Genomic DNA, 11,276 nt, shown 5'->3' on the forward strand with positions numbered 1-11,276 from the left:
TTCTTTTTCCTGAAGGACAATATTCAATACCAGAGAATGATTTAAAGTCAGAATATTTATTTAATTCTCTGGAGTTTAACAAGGTTTTTGTTCTACCAATAACAACATTTCTATTCTACTAAAAAGTATTTTCCACCCTAAGTTTCCTCTCTATAAATAAAAACTCTGAGTATGCCAGAGAGTATAGAAATAAAGATACTCAAGTTAGGTAAGATTCAGAAGTGTTTTTTAAAAACATTTTTATTGATTTCTGAGAGGTAGGGAGAGGGAGAGAGATTGAAACATCAATCCTTGATCGGCTGCCTCCTGCACGCCCCCTACTGGGGACCAAGCCTGCAATCCAGGCATGTGTCCTTGACTGGAATCGAACCCAGGACCCTTCAGTCCGCAGGCCAACACTCTATTCACTGAGCCAAACTAGCTAAGGCGGTAAGATTCAGAAGTTAATATAATCACTTAAAATGGTTCCTTAAATGTTTTTAATAAACATTTTAGCTATACATTGCTTTAAAAATCTCTCTACCGAATGGGTTTTCTTATTAATATTCATTAAACTTTCCACTTAAGATCCATTTTTTTCACGTAGCATACAATCCTCTAAATACAAGAATATATATATATGTATATATATATACACACACACACACACACACACACACACACACACACACACACACTGTAATTTCAAGTTTTAATGTATTAGTGTATATTTTCCCCCTGAAAAGTTGGAGAATATGTAATACATAAAGAAGTTTCCAAACAGGAAGCAAAATGAAGTAATTTATGAAATGTCTCTTTGTTTAACTAGATTAATAAATGTAATTAAAGATTCATAGGAGTCAAAGGTTTTAGGACGAATAACACAAATTGCTACCTTTGAGCTTTAAATGGCTGCAGCATATTTTACCTTTTTGTTGCATGAATAACAATCACAAACCACAATTCATGTTTATGAATTGATGACATCTCTGCATTTGAATTTCTGTCTTTTGAAAGCTTCTTCAACACTTTTCATTCCTTCACTTTCTTAAAATATATCTATAAACCGAGTCATGTCTCAGGGAATATGCACAATTGAGTCAAATAAAAAACAGCAAATCAGATCAAAATTAAAACTACAGAAAAACATGTAAATGCTGCCTCATAGCCATCTGCATATTTCAAAAATGGCAATCTAACATTTAGACAAGTATCATATTTCCTTAACACAAGTGACAAAACACACTGAAAAGAAATATGATCATGACAATTGCAGAAGGTATACTGTCCTTAAATTGGAATTTATTATAAAATCCATACCACAAAAGCCTACTTTTATTACATTAATGTTTCTATTTAGTGATATAATTTTTACATACTCAATTATTTATAACATACAATTTGCAATAGTTGGAAACAAAGGACTAAATCCAAATATCTGAAGTAGTTACTAAAAACAAAATAATCACTTCAGACTAAATTGCCTGTCATATCTCTGGATAATAAACATTTTAGATATTAATTTGAAGACTATTAATACTCATCTTTGAGATGTTTCCAAGATGATTAATAAAATATCTAAAAATAACAATATTAATAAATAAAGCAAGGTAGAAGGAACTTCCAATTGCAAAGCAATAGTTCTTTTTCTGAGCATCATATTCCAGTATACAAAAATATATAAACTTAACTTTACATACAAATTTAAGGAATTCTCATCTCTTGAAGTTTATTCAAAGACTGATTTCAAGGTAATAATTCCTCCCCTAAAGGTTATGTTCTCAAAAGTTTAATTTCTAAATAAAATTTTATAAAAGTAAGCTAACTCCCTCCAAGCTACGAGTGAATGAAAAGTGGTTGCTCCATGTACATCAGGTAGAGTTCCTCTTTTCATGAAAAGTGGTTGCTCCATGTACATCAGGTAGAGTTCCTCTTTTCAGATAATGACATTTGCTGTAGCACTAGACCCATGATAGACCTATTAGTCATTTACACTTTAAATGTGAATTACCAGAACTATTTGTCATTTATACTTTAAATGTGAGTTATTTTAGTAAAACAATCAAATGTTCATAAAATGAAATAACAATATTACTGTTTTGAATGTAATTTTGGAATTCTGGGTACTTTATTGAGACAATAAGGTGAGTCCAAAAGCTTCAGTTGGGAGCTTTAGTCAGAAAGTGCAAGAAGGTATTATTTAAAAGAGAAGAGAGGATGTACAAAAGATTTAATTTTGTCTAGGGAACTGATAGAAGAAATTTTTTTTTAAATGCCATTGAAAACAATAATCTTGTGAATTCCTTTTTCTTTCTTTTGCATTCCTTAATTTTCTACTACACTTCACCTCATACACCCTTTTGAAAATACTAATTACATTATGCAGAAGCCCAGCTGGTCTCCAAATGTAACCAACCCATTAGAATCAGCACTTATCAGACTTTTAACCAGTGTACAGGCGAACACCAGCTTTTAAACTTAAAAGGGAAGAAAGAAATTTCCAGAGGAATGACAGGTGTAAACTAGAACACTGAAGAAATATTAAAGAAAATGGAATCATTGTGTCTGCTGAAGATTAAAAATCTATTTAGAAAGACTATCTTGAAGGTAAAGACTCTTCACTAATATGGCTCATGAATGGAAACTTCCTGAAGGTCTTGGCTGGTAGCAATTATTCTTTGAGGATAGAGAAATGTAAAACAAGCCTACAAAAGTTTCAAGGAGAAAGATAAATTGAAAAGTACAAGAGGTGAAGCTACTAAATGCCACCTCAAATGTATGGGGGAAAGTTTTATTTTATAATAATAAATTTCTTTTTCTAATTTTAGTAAGTTAAAAAGCTAGTGAAATAAGACTACATCAAGGAGAAAAACTGCTTGCAAATCTAATTTTAAGACATAATTTTACATTTTTCTCTGCAAACAATAGTTCAGTGAGAAATTACTAGAAATTTACAGTTAGTTTTTTGGTTATCTGTGATAAAAACAGTAACTGTTTATGTAAGAAAATCTGACTAACAATATATAGAACTACTGAAACCTTGCAACTTTCAGACTTTCACAATAATTTTAAGAATTATTTAACTAAAACCTATCACTTCAGAGTAAAAGGAGGGAGTGGGGTTGCCTCACCTTATTTCAAATTTAACTTGCTAAAGAAACATGGAGAATTATAAAGTGTATTATCAATAAAGAAAAATACTTTTTAAAGTAACTCTTTAAAAATGACATTGAAATTAAGAAGGTTAATACAAGACAAACAGATGCTAAATGTCATTCTTTACTGGAACCAACCTTTTCTATAAAAGACTGCATTGAGGAACTCTTCTGCTTGTTTCTCGAATCGAATGATTTTTGCTTGCTCTTGTTTAAGCAGAGCTTCCCGCCCAGCTCCTGAAGCTGGTTCATCCAGACCGACTAAGTGTCCCTGCAAAAAATTTGGTGACATATTTGCACAAGTATCTATCTCCATTCAATATCAAAAGCATAGATGTTAAAAAAAAGGAACATTAAAAACAGATAAGACAAATTAGCTTAATACAATTAACATATTTTAAAACTTCAAATCAGGATAAAATTTATCTCCACAAAAGTATAAAAGCAAAGTGAATATGAAAATATACTTTGGCTCTGGCTGGTCTGGCTCAGTGGTTGGAGCTTCATCCTGTGCACAAAAGGGCTGTGGGTTTGAGTTCCACTCAAGGGCATATACCTGTGTTGCAGGTTCAATCCCCAGCCCTGATCAGAGCACGTAGGGGAGACAACCAATCAATGTGTCTCTCTCACATAGATGTTTCTCTCTATTTTTCTTCCTTCCTCCCTTCCTTCCACTTTCTCTAAAAATCAATGGGAAAAATACCCTCAGGTGAGGATGAACAAAACTTCTCTCTCTCTCTCTGGCTTTTAATCCAAGTGTGTGTTTTTTTAAATTATGAGTTTTGTTTAAAACTTACAAATAAACTCTAATTAATCTATAATTATTAAAGGGAAATTTTTTGAGCATTCTATATAACGGTTCTTGGGCATCTTTTCATGTGTGTATTGGCCATGTATACTACAGCAATAGTTCAGACAACTCAACTCAGTAAAAAAAAAATCTTAAAACTCCAAGTCTCATTTGTGAATCACATCTGCCTTCCTAGTACAAGATCTGTTTTCTCCAGACACAAAACAAAAATTTGTAAAGGGCCGTTTGGAGGTAAAACTCAAGAAGGATGTATTTGAATTCACAATTCTGTCCCTAGAATACTATTTTACAAACTGAAACTTTCAAATCTTTAATGGGTTGTGAAATTAACAGGTCAAAACTCACACTAGAAAAAATAACTCAAAAACAGAGTGCATCACATGCTTTAAGGGGAAACATTTCAGTATCTTAAGGGGAAACACTTCAGTATCATATGTCATCCCACAGACTGTCAAAACCTGCTCTCAGACTGCAGGAGTATTGAACTTGGTTAACAACACTTTGCACTTCCACCCTTGTAGCTAATAAATAAAGAGGAAACTATGATAATAGAAAAAAGATTATAAGGAAAAGCAAAGTACATCTTTTAAGTGTTCTTAGAAACAACTATTTTGTTTTTAAATACCAGTGTTTAAAATACCAGTGCATGTAACTTACTTCAAGTTACTACAATGAATCAACACATGCATTTAGTTATATAATGGAAAATTTTAAAGTGCTCTAAAGAAGAAGATGGGGAAATACCTTGGCACAATGTCAAACAAGACACTAAAGGCATGTTATAATTCACAAATGATTTCCTCAAAGATTTTAAATACACTTAGTGATATTTGCAACCATCACCCAAATTGTGTCAACAGTGCAATAAAAATACATATTTTTCAAAGATACATTTAGCATCAATTACAAATCATAAACAAACTAGAGGCCCTGTGCATGAAATTCGTGCACGGGTAGGGTCCCTAGGCCTGGCCGGCGATCAGGGCCAATCTGTGGGGAGACTGTGGGGTGGTCAGGGGGCCCCCTGCTGGCACCCACCTTGGCCAGCCTGGTGCCACCTGCTCGCCGGCCCCCCGCTGGTACCTGCCTGGGCTGGCCTGGGGGCCTGCGGGAAGCTCCCGCATTGAGTGTCTGCCCCCTGGTGGTCAGTGCGCGTCATAGCTACCGGTTGTTCCACCATTGGGTCGATTTGCATATTAGGCTTTTATTATATAGGATAGTTTAATATGAAGAACTCTCTTGCATACTCAAACTTAAACAATGGTGACTTGACAATTCCATTAAAGACATGCTAAGTTTGCCACATTGTTTAAAACTTTTTAAACAAAATATTTTAAGTATTATAAATCATTACAAAAGCCTTTATTATAGTTGCACTTCCCAACATTCTCTCTCATGGACTAAAAAATTATTAAGAAACTGAATTTTAAAAGTGAATCACAAATAATTTAATTTTGATATAGATTTAACATCTAAAATGTATTAGGAACAGGTAGATATATATACCTTGGAAATACTTCAGGTTTGGTTCCACACCACCACAATAAAGTAATTCGTAATCTTTTTGTTGGTGGAGGGCCATGACTTCAATTTGTAAAAAAACACAACATCCATAAACCATAATAAAGCAAAGTGCAATACAACAAGGTATGTCTGTATTAATTAAACAGTCCAACAAAATCCTCAACTATTGATGCCATTTCATTGTTTAGAGATTTTTTAAAAACAGACATTAAATGGCATAAACTGGACTTAAACTTAACTCTGTAGCCCTACAGTCAGTCAATTCAGTCAGACCTTGAACAAAATATCTATCCTTAAACTATGTTTCATATAGCATTCTGTGTTTAGATTAGAAAGCTACTTTCTAATCTAAATCAACACAGAGCAACTAACTAAGCATTCTGTAAGGCAGGTGATAAATGTTTTTTTCTTGAATTAAATAATTAACCATTTTATCAACCTGGCCTCTGAAATACACATGACTTTAAGCTGGTACATATCAATTATGGTCACATCTATTTCTTTTTTGTTTTTAAACAGTTTTATTGAGATATAATACATATACTATACTATTTACCCATTTAAAGGGTAAAATTAAATAGATTTCATATAACTGAAATCATATACTATTTGTGGGGTTTTTTGGGGCAAATGACTTTTCTTCTAGAATAATGTTTTAAAGATCATCCAAGTTGTGGCATGTATTTACTTCCTTTTTATTCCTAAATAATATTCCACTGTATGATATACCACATTGTATCCATTCACCAGTTGATGAACATTCGGGTTGTTTCTACTTTTTGGCTACTATGAATAATGCTGCTTTTAATATGTGTAAGTTTTTGTGTGGATGTATATTTTTATTTCTCTTGGATTTATATACTTAGGAGTGGAATTTCTGGATTGTATGTTAACTATGTTTACCATTTTGAGGAAGTGCCAAACCATTATCCAAAGCAGCTACTCCATTTTATATTCCCCACAGCAATAATAGGAATTCCATTTCTCCACATACTCATGAACACTTGTTATCTTTTTTATTACACCATCCTAGTAGATGAGAAGTTGTAGCTCATGGTTTACATTTGCATTCCTGTAAGGACTAGGGTAATTGAGCATCTTTTCATGTGTTTGTTGGCCATGTAAATATACCTTCTTTGCAGAAATGTCTATTCATAAGCTTTGCCCAGTTTTTAATTGGGCTATTTACCTTTTTATTTTTGAGCTGTAAGAATTCTTGACATGTTCTGTATACAACTCTACTATCAGATATATGACTTGAAATATTTTCTCCCATCTGTGAGCTATCATTTCACTGATGCTACTGTTGGCAATACAAAATTTTTTTTTAAATATATATATTTTATTGAATTTTTACAGAGAGGAAGGGAGAGGGATAGAGAGCTAGAAACATCGATGCGAGAGAAACATCCATCAGCTGCCCCCTGCACATTCCCCACTGAGAATGTGCCCGCAACCAAGGTACATGCCCTTGACCAGAATCGAACCTGGGACCCTTGAGTCCACAGGCCGACGCTCTATCCACTGAGCCAAACTGGTTAGGGCAATACAAAATTTTTTAATTTTAATGAATTATAATTTATTATACTCTTAACATTTGTGCTTTTGGTATTGTATCTGAAAAACTAGTGGCTAATCCAAGGTCATGCAGATTTTACTCTTATGTTTTCTTCTAAAAGTTTTATAGTTTTAGGACTTTTAGGTCTATGATCAATTGAGTAAATTTTTGTATAGGGTATAAGAAAGGTCCAACTTCCTTTGTGAAAAACCACTGGCCATAATTTTACTTCTGGACATCCAATTCTATTCCATTAATCTATATATCTATCTATCCTTATGCCAGTAACACACTATGTTGATAACCATCATTTTGTAGTAAGTTTTAAAATTGCAAAGTGTGAGTCCTCCTAATTTGTTCTTTTATAAGACTGTTTTGGCTATTTCAGGTCCCTTGAAATTTCATATGAAAGAGGCCAGCTGGGGAGTTTGATGGGAATGCAGATTCTGCAAATCAGTTTGGGGAGTAATGCCATCTTCATAATATTAAGTCTTCCAATTCATGAACATGCGATGTTTTCCCATTTATATACTTAGATCTTCAATTTCTTTTAACAATGTTTTGTAATTTAAAGTATATAAGTCTTACACTATTGTTAAATTTATTCCTAAGTATTTTATTCTTTTTGATGCCACTGTAAACTGAATTTCATGTTCAGATTGTTCGCTGCTAGTTTATAGAAATAAAATGAATTTTTAAATAATGCTTTATTCAGCAGCCTTGATCTTGTTGTGTGAAGTCCTCTAGAGATGTTATGTCTCGATTCATAGTGTTGTTCAAGTCTTCCATCTTTGTTGATGTTCTGCCTATTGCTGAAAGTGGGGTGTTGATGTGTCCAACTATTATTGTTGAATTATCTATTTCCCCTTTAATTCTGTCGCATTTTGTTTCACCCATTTTAGGACTCTGTTGTTGAGGATTTAACCCTTTGCACTCCGCTGTCCCCTCTCAGGGGACATCGGAATTCTAGCATATCACTCGGATGTCCCCTCTCAGGGGACATTGCAGTTTATTAGTGATTACGGGGAATTGAGTTATTTCAACGCAACTTTTTGAGACATGCATGTTTCCCTGAAGTTTTATCTTGAAATGGCACAAGAAATTAAATCAAAATATCGTAAAATTACTAAGATATATACAAGAAATGTCAGCGGGTTTTGTGTCGGATAAAACAATAAACTACATATTCCCGATGTGGGACAAAGAAAACGGGACTGCATTGTGTGTTCTAACAGGAAAACACCTGGTGGCAGGCATCAAACCACTTATTACTGTCAAACATGCACTAATCAGCCTGCAATGCATATTGGGGAGTGTTACAAAACTTATCATACTGTACAAAATTATAAACAATAAAATATTGTTTTTTTTGCAAATATACATTCCTCGATGTCACCCAATTCATATAAGTCCAATATCATTATAATACGTTACTTGGTTCCAAAATTATACTAAATAATACGAGGGTCTGTAAATGCACGTTTCCTCCGCAAAGTAGCGTTGAGTAGCTGGTAGCCAATGTCCAGAATGGTTTGGAGTGCAAAGGGTTAATTATGTCTTCCTGATAAACTGATCCTTTTATCATTAGAAAATGTCCCTTTTTACTTCTAGTTCATTGAAGTCTACTTGCCCAGCAGTGTGTAGCCTCTGACACCATTTCTCAGAGGATGCTGTCTTGAGCATGCACAGTCTCTCTGTCCACCAGGAATGACTGAGGTTTCAGTTGGACTCTGGCAGATTCTTTCTTGGGTCTTCCTTTTATAAGCTTCTGGCTGATCTGTCTGTAGTGGTACCATACACCGAGCTGTTAGCCTCTACTAATTGTTCTATTGTTTTTGCCACACCCTGGGGCATACATAGCACCAGTCTGATCCTATAAAAGTGGGGCCTCTCTGTAGGGGTAAGGTGTTGCCAGTCTTTGAGACTTGCTCCAACCCCTTTGCTATCTTTTTAAAAAAATTCTTTTAAACATTTAACTTGTCTGCTATTTCACTAGTTGCTCTAGCATTGGGGAACTACCAGCATCCTCTTAATTGTTCACCACAAAGATTTTCAACATCTTTTTGCCAGCTCTATTCCAAAAAAGTCAGTTCCCTTGGGAGAGCTAGTCCCCTTAAGAATTCTCTGTTCTCGCCCTAACTGGTTTGGCTCAGTGGATAGAGCATCAGCCTGCGGACTGAAGGGTCCCAGGTTTGATTCCGGTAGGGGGCATGTACCTTGGTTGTGGGCACATCCCCAGTGGGGGGTGTGCAGGAGGCAGCTGATTGAGGTTTCTCTCTCTTTGATGTTTCTGATTCTCTATCCCTCTTCCTTCCACTCTGTAAAAAAATCAATTAAAAAAAAGAATTCTCTGTTCTTAAGGCCTCCTTCTTCCTTCAGAAGAACCTCTGTGCCACGGCACAAATACTGGGGGCTGGCACAGTGTCTCCCTTATCTGAGTAAGACCTGTGTTCTATGAGTGGAGGTGCTGAATGACTTGTCCCTCCAGGCACCAGAATTTTGCCTTATGAATAAGGCATGGCCCAGGACAATGTTCTCAGCCTGCTGCACCTAGAATGCACTTTCACTCAGTAAAGACTGAGTGCTGAAAGGAATCCCAGGAACAGTAGTTCTCAACCTTCCTAATGCCGCGACCCTTTAATATAGTTCCTCATGTTGTGGTGACCCCCAATTTCATTGTTACAAATTTAACATAATTAAAGCATAGTGATTAATCACAAAAACAATATGTAATTATATATGTGTTTTCCGATGATCTTAGGCGACCCCTGTGAAAGGGTCGTTCGACCCCCAAAAGGGTCGTGACCCACAGATTGAGAACCGCTGCCCTAGAAGAAAGCATCAGCAACAAGAGGCTAGAAGGTATGAGAAATGCCCTAAATCTGCTCCTCCTGCTTAGAGAAGAGCTTCCCTCAAGCCGAGCTAAGGGAGGTGGGTGGGAGTGAATCATGGTTTGAATGCCACAGATTCTTGTTGTTTGTACTGAGATTTAGATTTTTAAAAAAATAAATGATTCTCCGTTTGTTATATGCTTAAGTATTTCCAGAGTTCAAACGTTGTTTAACAATAATTTTCACCAAATGATTGTTTAGCTTGTTTTCTATCCAAAATAACCGAAGATAAAATATATAACACAAAGTCATATACCTTCTTCAATTGAATCTGTTCCCCATGTTAAAATTTTATAGCAAAAGCCCAGCTGGTTGAGTCCATCCCATGCACCAAGAGGTCGCCAGTTTGATTCCTGGTCAGGGCACATGGTCAAGGATTTCGGGCTCAATCCCTATTAGGGATCATGTAGGAGGCAGCTGACCAATGTTTCTCTCTCATCGATGTTTCTATCTCTCTCTCCCTCTCCCTTCTTCTCTCTCTAAAAATCAGTAAGAACATATTTTTTAAAACAGTTATAGCAATGATGTATATGCACAATATAGCTCATTCTCCCTTACTGGACATACCTGTACCAAAATTAAATGAACCAAAAAGAACAAAACTGTTCATATGACAAAGAGCTATAAAGCTAAAACAATCACTAGGAGATAGGAAGTTAAAGAAAAACAATGAAATGTCATTTCCCATCCCCCACGTCTAAATTCTAGAAGGAATCATTACATACGGTATGGCAAAAAAACAACAAAAATGATGTGACATAATAAAAAACAATTGTTCTTCTTTTGCTTTATTATCTAGAACTAAAAAGCAATCAAGTTGGAGATTTGAACTGAAATCTCCTATGAGTTGTTTCCTTCAGGATTCAGGAATTGGTTCACCTATATATACATACCTGGAACATACTCCCAGAGCTTTGATTCTGTAGCTCTGGGTAGGGAATAGTCATTATGTTTTTTAAAAAGCTCTTTCCTTAATAAAGAACTAAAAAAAAAAAATCAGTATCATACTGTGAAAATTATTTTATATTTATAGTAAGTCTTGGGAAGGCAAATACCCACTTATTTAAATTTTCTCAAATGTCCCAGCCATTCTAGCTTTATTCTTTCAGATTATACTCAAAATAACTTAAATTCTGTTCTTACCACCACCAGCTCCTCAGAGAAGACAGTGTTTTTTCTTATTTTTTAAAAAAAATCTAAATAGAATTATACTTATAATCAGGAATAAGTAACATACTTAAAAATATTGTCTTTTATAGAACTGCTTGTTTTATATTTATCCAAGTGGGTATTACTGAATCTCAATTAAAATTCTGTTGTTTGTTAATATTGTTCCCATGCATTTATTTTACACTAGT

At 34.7% G+C, this 11,276-nt stretch overlaps 1 protein-coding gene across 2 annotated transcripts in view; it reads right to left on the reverse strand.

The window, feature by feature from the left end:
• LOC102433572 (ligand-dependent corepressor) overlaps positions 1 to 11,276 on the reverse strand; it is a 67,929-nt gene that overhangs the window by 40,428 nt on the left and 16,225 nt on the right. For both annotated transcript variants that reach the window (XM_014456907.2, XM_023754878.1), the window contains exon 3: positions 3,273 to 3,405. The gene's annotated coding sequence lies outside the window, so the exon portion shown is untranslated. The remainder of the gene's footprint in view (positions 1 to 3,272; positions 3,406 to 11,276) is intronic.

Source organism: Myotis lucifugus, unplaced genomic scaffold (genome assembly GCF_000147115.1).
Source record: "Myotis lucifugus unplaced genomic scaffold, Myoluc2.0 scaffold_66, whole genome shotgun sequence".
NCBI lineage: Eukaryota > Metazoa > Chordata > Mammalia > Chiroptera > Vespertilionidae > Myotis > Myotis lucifugus.